The 18,755-nt window shown below is 39.5% G+C and overlaps 1 non-coding gene across 1 annotated transcript; it reads right to left on the bottom strand.

The window, feature by feature from the left end:
• Positions 1–4,287: 4,287 nt before the first annotated feature.
• Positions 4,288–4,394, bottom strand: LOC142431122 (U6 spliceosomal RNA). The gene has a single exon (XR_012780689.1). It is a non-coding gene; the product is annotated as a U6 spliceosomal RNA (small nuclear RNA).
• Between the last annotated feature and the right edge of the window lie 14,361 nt (positions 4,395–18,755).

The following is an 18,755-nucleotide window of genomic DNA, read 5'->3' on the forward strand; positions in this document are numbered from 1 at the left end:
AGCGATGCAGAAATTGAAGAATTCTCACAATGTCTTTTGAAATCCAGTTTGAAATTGATCAAACGTACAATCAAAAGGCAATGACAATTATTGGTGATATAAATGAAAAAAGTGGAGAACAAAGAGGAAGGAACCATACTGGGAAAATATGCTCTTGGTGATAGAAATGATGCTTGAGATTGCATGATAGAATTTTAAAGGACCAATGACTTAATCCTCACAAGTACCTTTCTTTCAACAGAACAAATGATGACTACGCACATGGAGTATGTAAGACAGGTGGAAGCTGAAACAAATGTAAAGAAGTCCACCAGAGCCAAAATATAGCCCTGAATCTATTTCACCTGAATTTCAAGAACAGTTTTGGTGCATTGAATACTAGTGATAGAAGCCCTGATGAGCTGTGGGATTAACTCAAGAACATCACACATAAAGGAAGTAAACCATCATGAAAAAGAATAACAACAACAAAAAATCAAAGTGAATATCAGAAGTGCCACTGAAATTTAATCTTAATGGTAGATTTGCCAAGGCACATGTAAGAAGTGATAATGTCTCAGAGCTGACAGAACATTTCAATGGGTAGTTTGATAAGACAAAGTAAAATATTATAATTAAATGTGCAAAGACTTAGAGTTAATAAACAAAAATAACAATAAACTTAGTAAATATTAAGACATAGCATATTATATTTCCTTAAGAGCGAATACAATGTGAGATCCAGACTGTAGTTGATAGGAATTATGTCAACTGGACACTTTTGGCTATAGCAATCAAATTGCATGACACAAGCCTTTTGTATAAGGGCAAGGGGAACAGCAATGACCACTCTCTCTACCCATTCATCTTCCTGATTTCTGGGACTCTACTCATGAACTTGAGGATTCTCAGCATCCTGTCATGTTTCCATTGATTATGAATTCCTGTACCTACCAACCTGTGACCTTCTTGCTTTCTGGCTCACCATTCTCTGTCATCAGCAGGTGGCTACTTGAGTCTGAAGAAGGACTTAAGGATTAGCATCAGATTTATGATTTGAGTTGGTCTGAGGTGGGATAATTCATGATGTATAATTACTTCTTTTGATAAAATTTTTTCTTATACAAAGATGAGTGTCACTGGATTTGGTCCTCCACATATATCATCCTAACACACAAGCTTTCCAACTATTTTAACAAACAATTTTGATCAGGTAATTTTTATGTGATGAATTAATTTTAATTGGATTACTTCAAAAGTAGAAGTGTACAAGTGAATGTAAAAGAAAATACTGATCGTATGGCTAGGCTTACATATACAATTTTATTAAACACAATATTTATTGAACACATGCTATAATAATATCAGTGGAAGGACATGAGAAAACACCAATGAACAATACCTAGTCACAGCTTTAGAAAGAGCATAATCTTCTTGACAAAAAGACTATGGAAATAAATTAATCAAATGGAAATGAATTTGTGTCATCTGAATGCTTGGTACATATAAATGAAATATAATACAGGAAGTATTGTTTACATTATTATATCAGAACCTCTCATTTGATATGTCATTATTTCTTAGCAATTCCTTTACAATTATGTATATATATTTTGCAATGATATTTCTAATGAATAGACAATGTTGTCTGCATAGAATTTTAAATCACCTCATGATAGAGAAAGTTGGAAAATGGGTAATGAAGACCTAAGAATAATTGATGCTTTTGAAGTATGATATTGGCCAAAAACTAAATAATGAAATCAAGCTGTCAGAAGAACAAACAAAAATTTCTTGGAAGAACTACAGCTAGAATGTTCCTTAGAACAAGGATGGTGAGACATTGTATTACATGTTATCACTAGGAATCAATTCCTACAAAAAGACATCACGCTTGCCAAAGTCATATGACATCAAATAAAAGAGAGATCCTCAATGGGACTGATCGACACAATGGCTGCAAAAATGAGCCCAAACATAGCAAAGATTGTAAAGATGGAACCGATTTGGGCAGCGTTCTATTCTGTTGTACATAGAGTTGAGAGGAGTGTAAACCAACTCAGTACCTAACATCAATAGATATCTATTTATGAAAAATCAAAGACATTTCTAGAAAAAGTTTTAGTTAATGATTACTACGTACACATAAGCTACATCATGTTTTCCAGCACCTTGTAGCTGGTCCAGGATCAAATGATAGCTTTGGCCAATATAGATGTTTGTAAGAGATTCTTCTATATGTATCTCCACCTCTCTCTGCTGAACAGAACACAAATTAAAATGGTACTGGAGGTAGAATTGGGATCATGATAGTAGAGGGGGGGAGGAAGCATTCAAGAACTGGAGGAAAATTGTATGTTTCATCATTGCTACACTGCACCTTAATGGCTCCTCTCTTCTCCATGAACCTTCTGCAAGGGGATGTCCAATTACCCACAGATGTGCCCTGGGTCCCCACTCTGCACTCCCCTCATTCATAATGCGATGCGTTTTTTTGTTTTTTTGTTTTTTGGTCTTTGATGCCTGATAGCTGATCCCTTCGATGCCTCGTGATCTCACAGACTGGTGAGCGTGCTTCTTCCACGTGGACATTTCTACCTTACAGATAGGAGTTGGAAATACAGGGAATCCAGGATAGATGAACCCCTCAGGACCAGTGGTTAGAATGGCTATACCGGGAGCATGGAGGGAAGGTGAGGGAGAAAGAGGGAAGCAATTACAAGGATCTACAAAAAGCTTCCTCTTTGGGGGACAGACAGCATAGAAAAGGGTGAAGGGAGACGTAGGAGAGTGTAAGATATGACAAAATAATAATAATTTATAAACTATCAAGGGTTCATGGGGGAGGGGGAGCTGGAGGGAGGGGAAAATGAGAAGCTGATACCAAGGGCTCAAGTAGAACGAATGTTTTGGGAATGAGGAGCACAAATGTACAAAAGTACTTATCACAATGGATGTATGTGTGGATTGTGATAAGAGTTGTACAAGCCCCCAACAAAATGATTTAATTATTAAAAAATGGAGGAAAACCAAAATTTTCACCAACAGATGGAGAACTAAACATGCTCTTTGGAGGAAGAAACTAAACTTTGTTATTCTAAAGCACAGTGAAATATAAACAAGCCTAACTAATGCAAAGATGGTAGACACATTATTTCTCTACAGCTTTCTTGTATTACTAACATATACTTATAATGCAATTTTATTTGCCATCTATATGAATGATTATAAGTCTTTTCTCAATGTATACAAAAACAGCCTTTGTAACATTTTAGTTTAGGGTTGATATGACTGTCGAGGAAGATCACCCAAATTTTTATAGGTTTAGTACTGTAAAGAATACACAATACAGCTCAGTGGTAATGATTTGCTATGAAAATGAACAAAATACATGATGTCTCATGGTTACCATGTGACACTTTCACTAGATATTTTTCCCAGAAATTCCAAAATTAATTTGTATTAAAAAATCATATATATTATTTTAATTTTTCTTCATTTTAATCAAATTAACAAATATAATTGAATACTAAAACACATATGTTTTATACTTTTAGATCTGTTGTTGGGGCAAGTTAAAATGAATATCACAATCAGTACTTCTTATAACAATACTCTTTTGTTGTTATGCAAAAGACCATGCTGTGCTCTAAAATTAATGGTTTGTATTCAATTAAATATTAAAATACTTTAACATTATTTCTGTTCAAAGATTAATGATTTTAAATTTTCTTTCATAGTTATTAAACATTAAGTTAGTAATTAGCATAAAATATTTAGGTGAAGACAAGCAGTTGAAAAACAGATTAAGGAGTAAGTAATTTCGTTTTTCGTGGATTCTGTACATAATTTTTACTGGAAAGTATCAAATTAAGGCCACGGGTTTTAAAGACAGTGAAGAATTTTATAGTAACCAACCCAGAAGTTCAATTGTGATTCCAGTTTCTACAGTTTAATTGTGTCTCTATATCCTCTTTCCAAGAGCTTCAATGTATTTCTACGAGTTGTTTTCCTATTGATTTGTACACAGATAAATCACATAGATTACATTGCTTTCTCTGTGTCTGTGTGGCTATGAATCTAATATTTCTGTGAAATGTAATTTTATATTTTATTAGTAGATAGTGCATATCTATTAGACTTACCATTTCAAAAATAAATTAAACAGATCATTTCTACCAAAATCAAATATCAAAAGGATTGAGCATTGGTACATAAAAAAAACTACAACAAAACATAGTTAAAAAAATCACACTACAGCAAAATAAAAGATGGGGGTGGGAGTGGTATTTCTTTTTTTTTTTTTTTTTAAATATGGAACGCTTCACGAATTTGCGTGTCATCCTTGCGCAGGGGCCATGCTAATCTTCTCTGTATCGTTCCAATTTTAGTATATGTGCTGCCGAAGCGAGCACAGGGAGTGGTATTTCTTAACACCTAAGCAGAGCGTGTCAAACATGGTTGATTGTTTGCTTGCTTGTATATATACTTGTAAATTCATTGACAGCTAGATTCTGAACTGGTCTGCAGTGCTTTTATTGTGTAGCTAATGTTAGATAGCAAGCATGCTTATTGAAAACACATATACTATTATTCTAAAATAAATCAATTTTACAATAAACTATTTCAGGTGTAGATCTATCGTGCATTTCTGTTTGAATTTCAGAAATGTGTACTAACCAAAATAAAGGAAAGACACTATATTTCTCAAACACTATACATCTTGTGTGGAGACCTGGTGGTGTAGTGGTTAGACGTTGCAACTGCTAACTGCAAAGTCAATAGTTTGAAATCACCAACGACTCCATCTGAGCAAGAAGCAACATGGGACTGCCAAAGACTTAGCATCTGTAAGACTCACAGGGGAGGTTCTACCCTGCCCTTTAGGATCACTGTGTGTTGGCATGGACACAATGGAGGTGCTTTCTTTCTTTTTGTCTTTCTTTTTAAAAAGTGGCAAGGTCCCCAGGGAATGCTGAAAGTGGACTTTGGGACCAGGGCATGGTGCCCCAACAGACTAGACTGGAAAACGCTCCTAAGGGTCAGCAAACCATCCTTGAACGAACTACAAGCTTTTCTTTTCTGAAGTGTTTTGTTTTGTTCTTTGTAAGTGGTTTGTTTTTGTTGTCTGGTTCTATACTGTTGCTTTGTTTTCCTCTGTCTTGTTTTCGTGCATGTTAGTGTCTCCACAGGTCTGTCTGAATAGGACAGGCTGGATGAACTATTTGGAGGAAAACAACTGGACCGACAGTTCCGGGGGACTTGGGGTGGGGGTGGGGGAGAAGGAAGTGGTGTTAACAAACCCAGGGACAAGGGAAAAACATGGGACCCAAAATGGTAGTGAGGGGGGAGTGGCAGGCCTGGTGGGGAATGATCAAGGGTAAGGTTGTGTAGAGAAGAGGTATAGCTGTAGCCCAGGTAGGGACGGAGCATGGTAGTGGGGCAGGAGGAAAGTCAAGGGAGATGGAGGAAGGAGCTGGGAGTCAAGGGGCATTTATGGAGGTCTAGACAAAGACATGTACATGCAAATATATATGAGGATGGGGAAATAGATCTAAGTGTCTACATTCATAGGTTTAATATTAAGGTGGCGGAAGGACCTTGGGCCTCTACTCAAGCACTCCCTCAATGCATGAATACTTTCTTTTATTAAATTTGCACTCTATGATGCTCACTCTCCTGACACAACTGCTGAAGCCAAAGTGGGTGAACAAGTAAATGTGGTGAAGAAAGCTGATGGTGCCCGGCTATCAAAAGAGATAGTCACTGGGGTCTTAAAGGCTTGAAGATAAACAAGCGGTCATCTAGCTCAGAAGCAACAAAGCCTACTTGGAAGAACACACCAACCTGTGTGATCGCATGGTCCCGAAAGGATCAGTTATCAGGTATCAAAGAACAAAAAAATCATATCATTGGCTGCACACCTCCATGATACGATCGCTGAAGACAAATGGGTGCATAAGCAAATGTGGCGAAGAAAGCTGATGGTGCCCGGCTATCAAAAGAGATAGTGTCTGGGTCTTAAAGGCTTGAAGGTGAACAAGCGGCCATCTAGCTCAGAAGCAATAAAACCCACACGGAAGAAGCACACCAGCCGGTGCAATCACGAAGTGCCAAACAGACCAGGTATAAGGCATCATGCAAAAAAGAGAGAGAATATATGTGTGTGTGTGTGTGTGTGTGTGTGTGTGTGTGTGTGTGTGTGTGTGTGTGTGTATACCATTGTGAATGAAGGGGGAAGTGCAGAGTGGAGACCCGAGGCCCAAGTGTCGACCACTGGAGATCCCCTCACAGAGGGGTTTAGGAGAGGAGACGGGTCAGTCAGGGTGCGATGTAGTACCGACAAAGAACACAGCTTTCCCACAGATCCTGGATGCTTCCTCCCCGCAACTACCATGATCCGAATTCTACCTTTCAGGACTGGATAGGACAGAGATTGTACACTGGTGCATATGGGAGCTGGAGGCACAGGGAATCCAGGGTGGATGATACCTTCAGGACCAGGGGTATGAGGGGCGAGGCTGGGAGAGTAGAGGGTGAGTGGGTTGGAAAGGGGGAACTGATTACAAGGATCCACATGTGACCTCCTCCCTGGGAGATAGACAGCAGAGAATGGGGGGGAAGGGAGACTCTGGATAGGGCAAGATATGACAAAATAACAATCTTTGGATTATCAAGGGCTCATGAGGGAGGGAGGGGAAAAAAAAAAGAGGACCTGATGCAGAGGGCTTAAGTGGAGAGCAAATGCTTTGAGAGTGATTAGGGCAAAGAATGTATGGATATGCTTTATACAATTGATGTATGTATATGTGTGGATTGAGATAAGAGTTGTATGAGCCCCTAATAAAATGTAAAAAAAGAAAAGAATTGAAAAGTATAACAAAGTAGATTTCAGTTCTTTCAATATACAGACTAACCAATGCTAAGCAGATGACCCATTTTCACTGGGGAAATCTGCTGCAAAGTACCTCTTTAAAGTGTAAAAAGTAAAGATGCCACCTTGAGTGTGGCTGACCCAAGTCACACTATTTTCATTCACCTCACATGCTTATGAAAGCTGGACAAAGACTGGAAAGTTGATTCTATGAATTATGGTGTTGGTGAAGAATACTGACTATGCCACGAACTGCAAGAAACAAACAAAGCATTCAGCTTTTACTTCTTCCAACATACATTTGGGAGGGTAGCACGACTCTTGTCTCATTTACTTTGGATATGTCGCCGAGACACAGCAGTCCCTCGAGAAAGACATCATGATGCTTGGTAAAGTAGAGGGCTGAGAAAAAGAAGGCTCAACAAGGTGGACTGGCACAATAGTTCCAACAAGAGGAGAAAACAACAACAGAGATGGTGCTGGGTTGGTTATTGCTTTCTTCTTTTGTACACAGGGTCACTTATAATAGGAACAAACTGAATGGTATCTAACAACAACCATCTTTTACCCAATTTCTTTACCATTTTGGGCAAAATTCATTCTAATAAAATGCATTTATTTTTACATATTGAGTTTAATCCAGTTGACAATCATCAGGGTTTTCTACATCTAGTTTTTCATAATCGATTGAAAACAGGTCTTTCTTCCAAGGTTATCAATGGGTGGATTTGAACCTCCAACCTTTTAATTAACAGACAACTATTTTTTTTCATGACATTAATTGGAATCAGCGACTGTTTTAAATATATTTAAGACATGCTATATATGAGAGACAGCTGGTCACTAGATTGTGGAACCTGGTTCAACTGGCGCGATGGCTTCTAGTTCACAGCATTCCATTTTATGATCATTCTGTCTTCCTCAATCATCATTGAAACGGATGGGTAAAATTACCAAGTTGCTGCTAAGTAATGAAAAGGGCAATGTCTTGGGCTGAAGACTGACACTAATGCCTAGTTGGTCAACCATTAAATTTTTTGGTTTCACTTCAACAACGCACTACCATCGATTCAATGTTGACTCATAATGACATTATAGGACAGGGTTGAACTGCCCCTGTTCCTTTCTGAGACTGTAACTGTTTACAGGAGTAGAGAGTCAGCTTTCCAACTTCAGACCTTGTGGAGTCACAGCCCTACAAGTAACTACTGCACCGCCAGGGCTCCCTTTGGGTTTTGATTAGAAAGCACCATTGTGTTGCCCTTATGAGCTTTCTCTTTAAATCTTTCTCCTTCCAAAGGCCTGAATTTTTTAAGTGCTTGAAGTGCGTCCATCTGAACCATAGGTTTATTTATGTAGCTTAAGGTAAAACTGAAAAATAGAACATGCGCAAATATCAGTGAACTAAAACATATTTATGATCAACTGATTTACAACAAGGTTGTCAGATCAATTTACTGATGAGGCAAATAATGTTGGAAAACTGATACCCACAAAAGAATAAGAGGTGACCCTTTTCTTGTACCACATGGAAAAATTAACTCAATATGGACCATAATCCTCAATGTAAAAGCTAAAAGCATAACTCAGGGGAACAAATATAGAAGTAAATCTTGAATCAGGGAACTTTGTTTTTAAACCTGACACCAAAAGCTTAAGTGGCAAATGGAAAGATAAATAGGACTACGTTAATTTTGATATTTTCTTTTGAAAATAAAAAAACTCAAAATAGGAAAGTGTGCATGCAAATTATATTATCTGACAAAGGTACAGAGTACATAAAGTATGGGTGACTTGGGGAAAAAAAGAATGGGTAGCTTTTTGGGTATCTTACAAAATTATATCACCCGGCAGAAAAGGACTAGCACACAAAAAAGAAGAAATTATATCACCCTTTTAAATGTGTGGTGGGTTTTAGCATATGAAGACTTGTAGTTGTATAACCATTGCTACAGATTTTCACATATTTCATTACCCTAAAAATAAAACAGCATAAATTTTCCCAGTCACTTCCCATTATCCCTACACTTATCTCCTTAAAATCATAGAGAGGTCTGAGGGGCCAGCCTCCCCTCTCTGCAGAAGATTTCATTTCAGAGTACAGTACTGAAGCTATACAGCTCTAAGAGAGAGTCATGTCTGATCAGAGCACACAGGAGCAAATGAAGGAAGAGGAAGAGAGAGTGGAACACATCCTGGTCCACCAAGGCCCGAGGACGATATTCTGGCTCAAAGCAGCCAAAGCACAGAGAGGACTGACCATAGGGCCGGCCCCACTAGGAGACATGACGTCCCTCACTGACCCATTGTGCTATGGGGGACAACACTGGAGACACAGTGCAGGATTGTGACCAATCTGACCCCACCACACTGAGGTGAAACACTAAGGGCATGCAAGGGGGATAGAGCAACGAGGTCCCTAAGGAATACCAAAAATAGACAGTGGGGCCAGGGCTTGACACCCCATCAGACTTGACTGGAAAATACTCCTAAAGGTCAAAAAACAGACCTTGAACTATTTACAGGGTTTTTTTTTTGTGGTTGGTTTTTGTTGTTTTGTTGCTTTGCTCTGTCTTGGTTTTTTATGCATATTATTATCTCTGCAAGTCTATCTAGATAAGATAGGTGGGATAAACAATCTGGAGAAGAAAACAATGAGATCTACAGTTGGAAGCAGGGGGGCTGGCAAAGGGAGGCAGGGGAAAGGAAGTGGGTGTCAACAACCCCAGGGACTAGGGAACAAGTGATCCAAAAATCAATAGGGAGGAAGGTATGGTATAGGAGGCCTGGTAGGGCTTTATCAAGGGCAATATAACCAAGAGTAATTACTGAAACCCAAATTAATGCAGAACATGAAAGTAGCACAAGAGGAAGGTAAAAGGAAATAGAGGTCTAAATACAGGCATGTACATATGTAGATATAATTATATATGATGATGGGGAAATAGATCTATGTGCATATATTTATAGGTTTAGTGTGAACGTAGATGGACATTATTGGGTCTCTAACTCAAGAACTCCCTCAATGCAAGAACACCTTGTTCTACTAAACTGGCGTTCCATGATGCTCACCTTCCTGACATGTTCAATGAACACAAAGCAGGTGCGTAAGCAAATGTGAAGAAAGCTAATGGTGTCCAGCTCTCAAAAGATATAACATCTGGGGTCTTAAATACTTGAATATAAACAAGCAGCCATCTAACTGAGAAGCAACAAAGCCCATATGGAAGAAGCACACCAGTCTGTGTGATCACAAGGGGTCCATAGGATCAAGTATCAGGCATCAAAGAACGAGGGGGAGTGCAGACTGGGGACCCAAAGTCCGTCTGTAGGCAACTGGACATCCCCTTCTGGAAGGGCACAGGGAAAATATGAGCCAGTCAAGGTGCAGTATAGCACCATGAAACATATAACTTTCTTCTAGTTTTTTTAATGCTTCCTCCCTACCACTATCATGATCCCAATTCTACCTTACAAATCTGGCAAGACCAGAGGATGTATGTACACAGGTACAGCTCAGAGCTGGAAACACAGGGAATAACCCCGATAAACCCCTCTGGACCAATAATGAGAGTAGAGATGCCAGGAGGGGAAGGTGGGGGAGATCCCCTGATAATTTGCCATGAGTTAAAAAGTACCTGAGACGTCTACCCCTGCTGCCTCTAAGGAGTATTCTGGCTGTGCTTCTTCCAAGATAGATTTGTGTGTTCCCTTGGCAACCTAAGATACTTTCAATATTCTTTGCCAGCAGAATAATTAGTTCTTCCAGGGTCACCTTTATTCATTTTCCAGCTTTCACATGTATACGATATGACTGAAAATGCCATGGCTTAGGTCAGATTCACCTTAATTCTCAAAGTAGCATCCTGGTTCTTCAAAACCTTTAAGAGATCCTGTGCAGGGTTTACCAAAGATGAGACACAATTTTGTTTCTCTCATGTATACCTAGTAATGCTTATCCAGTAAACAAAATGGCTTCAAAAAGTTCGTGGTAAATGAAATAGAAAGACAATGAAATATTATTCATAAATTTTTGAAGACCCGCATATCCAGAATTGTTCACTAATTGGATATCTGAGATACATATGGAAGGGGGATTATCTCTACAATAAGAGAAAGGGATGAGGTGGTGGTGGTGTGTAGTGGGGTGGCACACCATCTCAGAGAATGAGAACAGATGTTTCAATGGTTCCCACTGCAGTGGGGAAACTGCAGGTACACTAAAAGAGCACAACAATGACAGCATTAAGGTCTTAGAGCTTAAAGACTCCTTCCCTCCTCAGGCCTCTCTTTCAACTATAAAATGTAGCTGTAAAATGCAGAGCTTCTCGAACACAGCTTTCAGGAAGCCCGTGGATCCAGGAAAGCCCCGATCTCAGCAGAACCAATTTGGCAATCCACAGGTCTGATTTTTGACCAGTCAGCTCACTTGATCTAGATCACTCAATTATGTTCACATAAATTACAAGAAACAGGTTCACACCGTCACCACATTTTGACATATTTCAAAGACTCAAATCAGGTTTTCTTTTAAATATTCTTTGAGTCTGGTGAATTAGAATAAAGTTTGAAGGAGAAAAATCAGACTAGAAGGGGATGGGGTAAGGCTCCCCAGTGAAATCCTCCAAGGACAGCCATTGGTTACCTCAAAGAATGTGCAGGTGCATTGTCAGAATGGAAAACAATTCTACAGCAAAATTTTTCTGACCTTTTTCTCATCAATTAAATTTAAAATTTTTTTTAAACTTCTTCCTAATAAGCTTTGTGATTGCATTGTGTCTTCAAGAAAGTCTAGTAAGATGACCCCTGAGAGTTCCCCTGCCTTGAACTGGCTGAGCAGGTCCCATCAGAGGCCACTGTTTTGAATAACTGTGTTTTGTTTTGTTTCCTTCTGTTTCATTTTACAAGTGAATTTCCAAGAGAACTTGTCTGCAATCATCCACTAATTGCAGAGGCATTTTTATGTTTTTGTGTTTGATCTGGAACCCTAAAAGCAACACTTTCTACGTATCCTCATATATGATGTTACTAAGTACACAGGTTAAAAAAAACTGCTACTTTTTTTTTAAAGTATTACTGACATTGTCCCGTGATATAAAGATTGGGATCTTTGAAAATATTTTCCTTTTCCTTTACTGAAATCAGATCTCACCCATAGTACACAACAGGACGTAGTCAAAGGCAATTCATTCATTTCAATTCATTATATATAGCTCACTTCTAAAATGGAGAATACTTCAGAAGTTCTAAATCTCCATGTTTAGTAATGACAGAATAATATAATTATACAGCTATAGAGTCACTTAACTCTTTGGCAGTGAAACAATTAATCACAAATCCCCTATTTGTGGGATTGGATAGCCTGTCATAGTGACTTTAATATCAACACACCAGAAACTTGCCTGAAACAAGTTACATTCCTACCCAGGTTTCCAAACTGGTAAAAAGCCGTGTGCATGCGTATTATGTTTACTACTGAATCCAACCTTCAGATAAATGAAACTATTGACCATACAATCATGGAATTCTGAGCATACTTGGCACAAGTTTGAGTACAACTTAATAAAAGATGTAGTATTAATAATCACATTTCTTTCTCACACGGGAATATGGAAAACAAAGCTAAATAATATAAACACTTGCTCTACTCAGGTTTTTTAATCTCCTTTTTCAAGTGAGAGGGGTGTTATCTATACTCTATCTATTGGCTCATTTACTCAAAAGTAAATTTATGTTTACCTTCTTCTACTCCTAAAATAGTCTTCCATCCGTATACACGGAGAGGGGGACCAGGACTCCCAGCAGGTACCAAAATCTGAAGGTATAAGTCTCTTACATAAAATGATATATTGTTTGCATGCGACCCATGCACATCTCCTGTGTACTTTAAATCACCTCCAGAGTAACGGTAACACCTAAACCACTATACATGCTATAGAAGGAATACTTTATGCTCCCTCCGTCTCTGAAGGATTGCTTGAGCACTCATCACTCAGTTGCTCTCCCCCACCAAATATTTTCCATCAGGAGTTGGATGTAACAATGATGCAAAACCCTGAGATACAAATAGTCAATTGAACTTAAAGATCAAGTTTAGTAACCTGTCAATACACCATCCAAACAAATCACATGTGTTGAGTGGGTATAAGTACTTTGGAATTTTCTTAAGGATTCCACATGACACTGTGGTTAAATATTGGGCTGGTGAAAGCACCAGGTCAGCAATTCAAACCCACCAGCCACTCCACAGAAAAAAGATGAGGCTTTCTGCTCCAGCAAAGATTTACAGTTTGGAAACCCTACATAGGATGACTATGGGTCAGAATTGACTCAGTGGTGGTGGAATTGACTTTTTTGTTTACACTAGTGGTTCTCAACCTTCCTAATGCCGCGACCCTTTAATACAGTTCCTCGTGTTATGGTGACCCCCCAAACACAAAATTATTTTTGTGGCTACTTCATAACTGTAATTTTGATACTTTGATGAATTATAATGTACATATCTGATATTCAGGATATATTTTCATTGTGACAAATTGAACATAATTAAAGCATAGTGATTAATCACAAAAATATGTAATTATATATTGCTAAATATTTTTTCTAATGACAAATAAATGAATTTTTGTCTTGAAGTATGGTATATCATGGGTGCCAAAAGTAAAATAAATTGATACATTTTGCAAAAGTATGCACAAAACGTCAACATCAATGTGATGTTTGAGATAGCTTTTTTTCTCACCAGATCAGAAGCATGTATTTTCCAATGGTCTTAGACAACCCCTGTCAAAGTGTTGTCCAACACTGAAAGGGGTGGTGACTCACAGGTTGAGAACCACTGGGTTAGACCGTTCTTATTTGAAAATTCTATACATATGAGCAACACAACTTACAAGAACATCATGTCATACATTAAACATTTTCCTTAATTACATATATATACAGATTCATTAAACTACAGTCGTTCTATTTTTAAAGTCAGGCCAAAACAAAGAGAAAGCTGATCATACTTCCAAACAAAGGTACACTAACATCAAATGCCTAATTTATTACTTAACTCTTATCCATAAAAATGGATCAATTAACCTAACAGTGGTGACAGAGAGAAAGTTGCTGACTGACTGGAAAAGTCCTTCCTGTTTACAAATATATATGTATCATAAAATTAAAACGGTGATTATTAATTACACTTTTTAAGATAACACTTTAAAAATAATAAAATTTTAAAAATAACACTTTTAATCAGGGATTTGAAACCGTCTTCACAGTTCAGTTATAACCCAGGAAGCAAAACTGAAACAGACTGGAAAGAATTACAGTCTATGCTCTGCTGGAAAGTTAATCTGCCTCTTAGAAAATAAGGGCAGCCCAAGCAACTCCTAGCCACCACATCTCTTAGCCTGCAATCAGAAACAGCGCTGCCCTGCTGAAAGATGGCAGCAAATGCACCATTTAGAAAGTGCATTATCCACCCACCTGGTAACAATCCAATCTCCTAAATTAGGTTCCTAAAAGGACTCCCTAACCCTCTTCCAAATCCTCTAATCCAGGGATAAAATCTACAAGGTTTCCCGTTCCGGTTTTCTTTCTGCTTCATCCAAATTTTAAAATGTTGAGACTCTTCTGATTTTGCTTCTTCACACATGATTGAATCAGATCAAAACCATGATTTAAATTAATATAAACTTACAGCCATTGAGTCCATGCTGACTCACTTGGACCCTGTATGGGCAGAACTCCTGCCCCTGTGAGTTTCTGAGATTGTCACTGTTAACGGAAGTAGAAAGCCTCTTTACATCTTCCACTGAATCAAAAACAAACCAAACTCAGTGCCACCGACTCAATTCTGATGCATAATGACCCTACTGGGCAGGGTGGAACTGCCCCTGTGGGTCACACCACCATAGCAGCTGCAATGAAGTCGATTCTGATTCGCAGTGAGCTTTGTAACTGCTCCATATGATTCTCAATCACTGTGCTCTGTTAAGTACACTGCCAGGCCTTTTCCTGCAAGGCACTTCTGGCTGCTTTGATCCACCAATCTTTCCATTCTTAGCCTAGTTAGTAGCTAAGTGGGAACATGTTTGTGCTGCCCAGGGCCTCTACTATAAACACTCAGAGCTCTCAAAGAAGTAGCTAGTATATAGGGTCACTATGAACCAGAGCCACCTTGATGGCTGTGGTTCCAAGGATACATACGTGCACATGCACAGTTACACACATACACACACACAGTGGGTAATTTTTAGATGAAAAAGAGAAACAATGAAAGTGAACTAAATCTACCCCCTGCACAAATCTGAAAAGTTCCCAATAGGATTGTGATGTTGATCAAATTACCACATCCTAGAATCAATCAACTGTCATTTGATGCACCAAAAGATCAAAACTGAGAAAGCGTGTTGAGGCCCTTGTTGCCAAAATGCTAATAATCTAGTATACATGAGCATGACTGAGAAATTCACATTTGCTTTTGTAATCAATGACAGCGTCTAAATACTTAACTTCTTCATGGATAGAGTACCTTTATGAAGACAAAAGTAGCAGCTGTTAATGAAGACTGAGTAAGAACATCTAAGAAGTTAACTCTAGGTCTCCTGGTTATTTCCTCAGTTGTACAAATCTGAGACCTTTCAGTACATGCTATATGTGGAATTAGAAGATGTTATCACAGATTTCACATATACATTCAGTTCACATTCGACATTGGTTAAATGTTTCAGGCACTATTCTGGATGCTGGGGATACTCTAGAGAAGGCAAAGTGCCTATATTCACATACCTTATATGAAGGTGGAAGAAAAAAATCATAAATTGTGATAAGAGCTGAAAGAGCCCTAATAAAATGATTAAACAAGAAAAAAGAAAGAAATCTTAAATAACTCCAAGAGAGAAGACCCGAGGAAAGGAGGCTAATTAAGTATCATTTTCAGTTTGAATTAATTAATGTTAAAAAAAGATATCCAGAAAGCCAGAGACATGGAGTGACATTGTTTAAACTCCAGTCCAGAGCTCGAGCCAAGATCAGACTTCAGACACCTGTCTCTTTTATAATGCCTATTAATGCTTCTGCTGTGGCGTTTCACCTTTTACAGGACAGTCTGAATAACACAAAGAGGAACACAGGATAGACTACAAGGTTCATATGCCCACCCCACCCCCTCCCAATCGGTTTGGTTGATATTCATAGCGTGCTGGATCTAAAACTTTTATGGATAAGTCTCCAAGAAATACAGGTCAGCGGTGTAAAGCAACAATAAATGAAAACTCCCATTTTCCCCACTTCTAAATACACCCCTGCCAGTAGAAAATTCCCATGTAAGGCAGAGTTGTTGATTTTGTATATCACGTTTGCTTTGGAGAAGTAAATTCGGTTAAGGTTTAGATTTGCTCACACCTGCCTTGGGAAACTCGGTTAAGATTCTATCCTATGCTACAGTATTCTGAAATACTTCTGCTTTTCCACTAAAACCTTACAATGTAGCTTTTGGAAGAAAAAAAAAACCCCATGATTAATGAACTGCTGAGAATTCTGGCTCTCTGGAGATGATTTTATTAGGAATCCTATTTCCAAACAGCCATTCAGTGCTTCAAAATAAGTACTCATCTAATTTAATTGTGATGACTTCACCAGACAGTAACAGCCCAAGATGATGTTTACAAAAGCACTTGTCACTCCCTTTAGAAGTAGCAAAGAGGTTGGGGGAGTGGGGTGCGGGAAGAAAGTGTTTCATACTTTCTGGGTGTTTATAGTCTGCCACCAGTGATAAAGTGACACTTAAGATTATTTAAAGAGCAAAGCACTTCAAGTTTGGGACCTCTCGTAAATTATCCTACGTTCACTGGGTTGCCTCAGCCCCCAGGTACCTGGGACAGGTATTCCAAGTCGCCTTGTGCTTGTGCTAGGAAGCACTCTAGGAAGGGGCCCCGGGATGCTATTTTACCCGCTGACTACAGGCTCCAACATTAGGAGCTACTCCAGCGGAGCTTGCAGCCACACCACAGCAGCTCGGAAATAAACTTGACCCGCCCAGCAGCCAGGCTTCGGCCAGCGGAGCGAGGTGCAGCCTTCCCAGTCGCTACCATTCACAAGCACTTGCGCTCTGGCCAGGCAGCCTTTTGGACACGCATTCTTACCCGCCTTGGGCAAAGCCGGGTGTTGGGGGCGAGGCCCCAGGGCTCCTCGGCAGCGCTTGGATTTAAAAACACGTCCGTGAAGCCCACCACACAGGTTTCCTGCTCCTAAAACACACTTCTGCGTGAAAAGACACCTGAGTGGTAGGTGGGTTGGGGCTCCGGAGTAGACGCTATGGTGGGAACGCACTCTCCGCTGAGGCGCCCTGAGGAGGCGCCTGCCCGGGACCTCAGGCCTAGCCTCAGCAAGGCGACCCACGGGTCGCCAGGGGCGTCCTCCGAGCCATGGGCCAGGACCCCCAGAAGCTCGCCGCTGGCCAGCACAGGCACAGGAGCCGCCGCGACCCCCCCAGCCCACTCGGCCACCCTCACTTGTTGCCGCATCCAGGTCCAGAGCCTCAGCTCTCACCTGCCCTGCTCCCCTGGCAGCGCGCTCCAGATCCCAAATGCGGTTTCCATCATTTCAGGATTTCTTAGGATTAATTTTCTCTGTAGAATTGAAAAGGTGTTTATCTGCCCTCATTTTGTCACGCACTTTTAGTAAGGAGAAAAAAAATTTGGTTCAAATCACTAAATGAAATTTGTCACACATGAGATTCCTCTTTTCCACCTTCTATTTTAACAATGTAAATATTAAAATATTGCTAGCAGTCTCAGTTACCTGGCTAGGTCTTGAACCAGTGAAACGACTTGTTAGATAGCCTCCATTGTTAAGTGAATCTTGGCTTTCGGCTCTCAGAGTATTAAGAGAGCTAAATTGAGAGAACCTCTTACCATACTTTGAAAGACTGAAAAAATTCTTAAGAAATTTTGTTCAGCTGTTCTTTAAGTAATTTACCAAACAGACATTTTTTTCTCTCTCCAAGTTTACCAATAAGGTTGTAGGCTCAATTAAGCCGCTTTGCCCTTCAGGCTTCTTACACTTTATGATTTTACAATCTTGCAATCGTCTCTCTTGGTTAACTTCACTCATTCCTTCCATGCTGGATTTAGAGGAAGTTCATGGGAGGGTCTTAGGCCCTCCTGAATGCCCTAAAGAAATGACCCTGTATCCAAAGTTTAAAACCATTTTCCCTTCAATTTCTAATTCCGTGGTGGGTGGTGGTGGTGGGGGGGTGAGCAGGGCTGTCGTTTCCCCACAACAGCATTCCAAAAGACCCCTTGATTTAAAGGGTGGTCAGACTTCTCAAGTACTCTTTCCTGATAGACATACAATTTTACTCTAGGACAGCAAGGAAGCCAAAATTGGTTTAAGCGATCTTCTTTTATAAACCATGATATATCAGAATTAATCACTGCCTTAACTTTTTCCTAATCTTGTTCAATAATTCCAGCAACAGTCAGAACACCTTGAGGATTTACATTAGACTTTCCTAATCGACATCCTATAGTTCTTTTAGGTAGCGAACCTCAATTACTGCTCTTAATAATTTCTGATATAATCCAAGCTTTTGGCTTTAATTCACAACTCTGATCGACTCCAGTATCAATTTGAATTTCTTCAGTACTTAGGTTAAAACTTCCTGATAAAAACTGTATTACTCTTTCAATAAGAGGCTCCTGTTCTTTAGCATCAGCAAACTGCTGTGAGGGCTCCTGAGCCTTCTCTTGGTTAATCAAGGTTATAGCAGCCAGAAAAGGGGCTGGAGTTCTGCAAGTTTGGCTAGGTCTGGTCTCCTGCTGTGAGATTGAGGGATGCCTGCAGTTTCTCTTTAAGATCTTTGCTCTGGCTGGCAGAAACCTGGCCTCCCATGTTCTGCTGGGTGGGG

The sequence above is a fragment of the Tenrec ecaudatus genome, chromosome 17 (genome assembly GCF_050624435.1).
Source record: "Tenrec ecaudatus isolate mTenEca1 chromosome 17, mTenEca1.hap1, whole genome shotgun sequence".
In the NCBI taxonomy this organism is placed as follows: domain Eukaryota; kingdom Metazoa; phylum Chordata; class Mammalia; order Afrosoricida; family Tenrecidae; genus Tenrec; species Tenrec ecaudatus.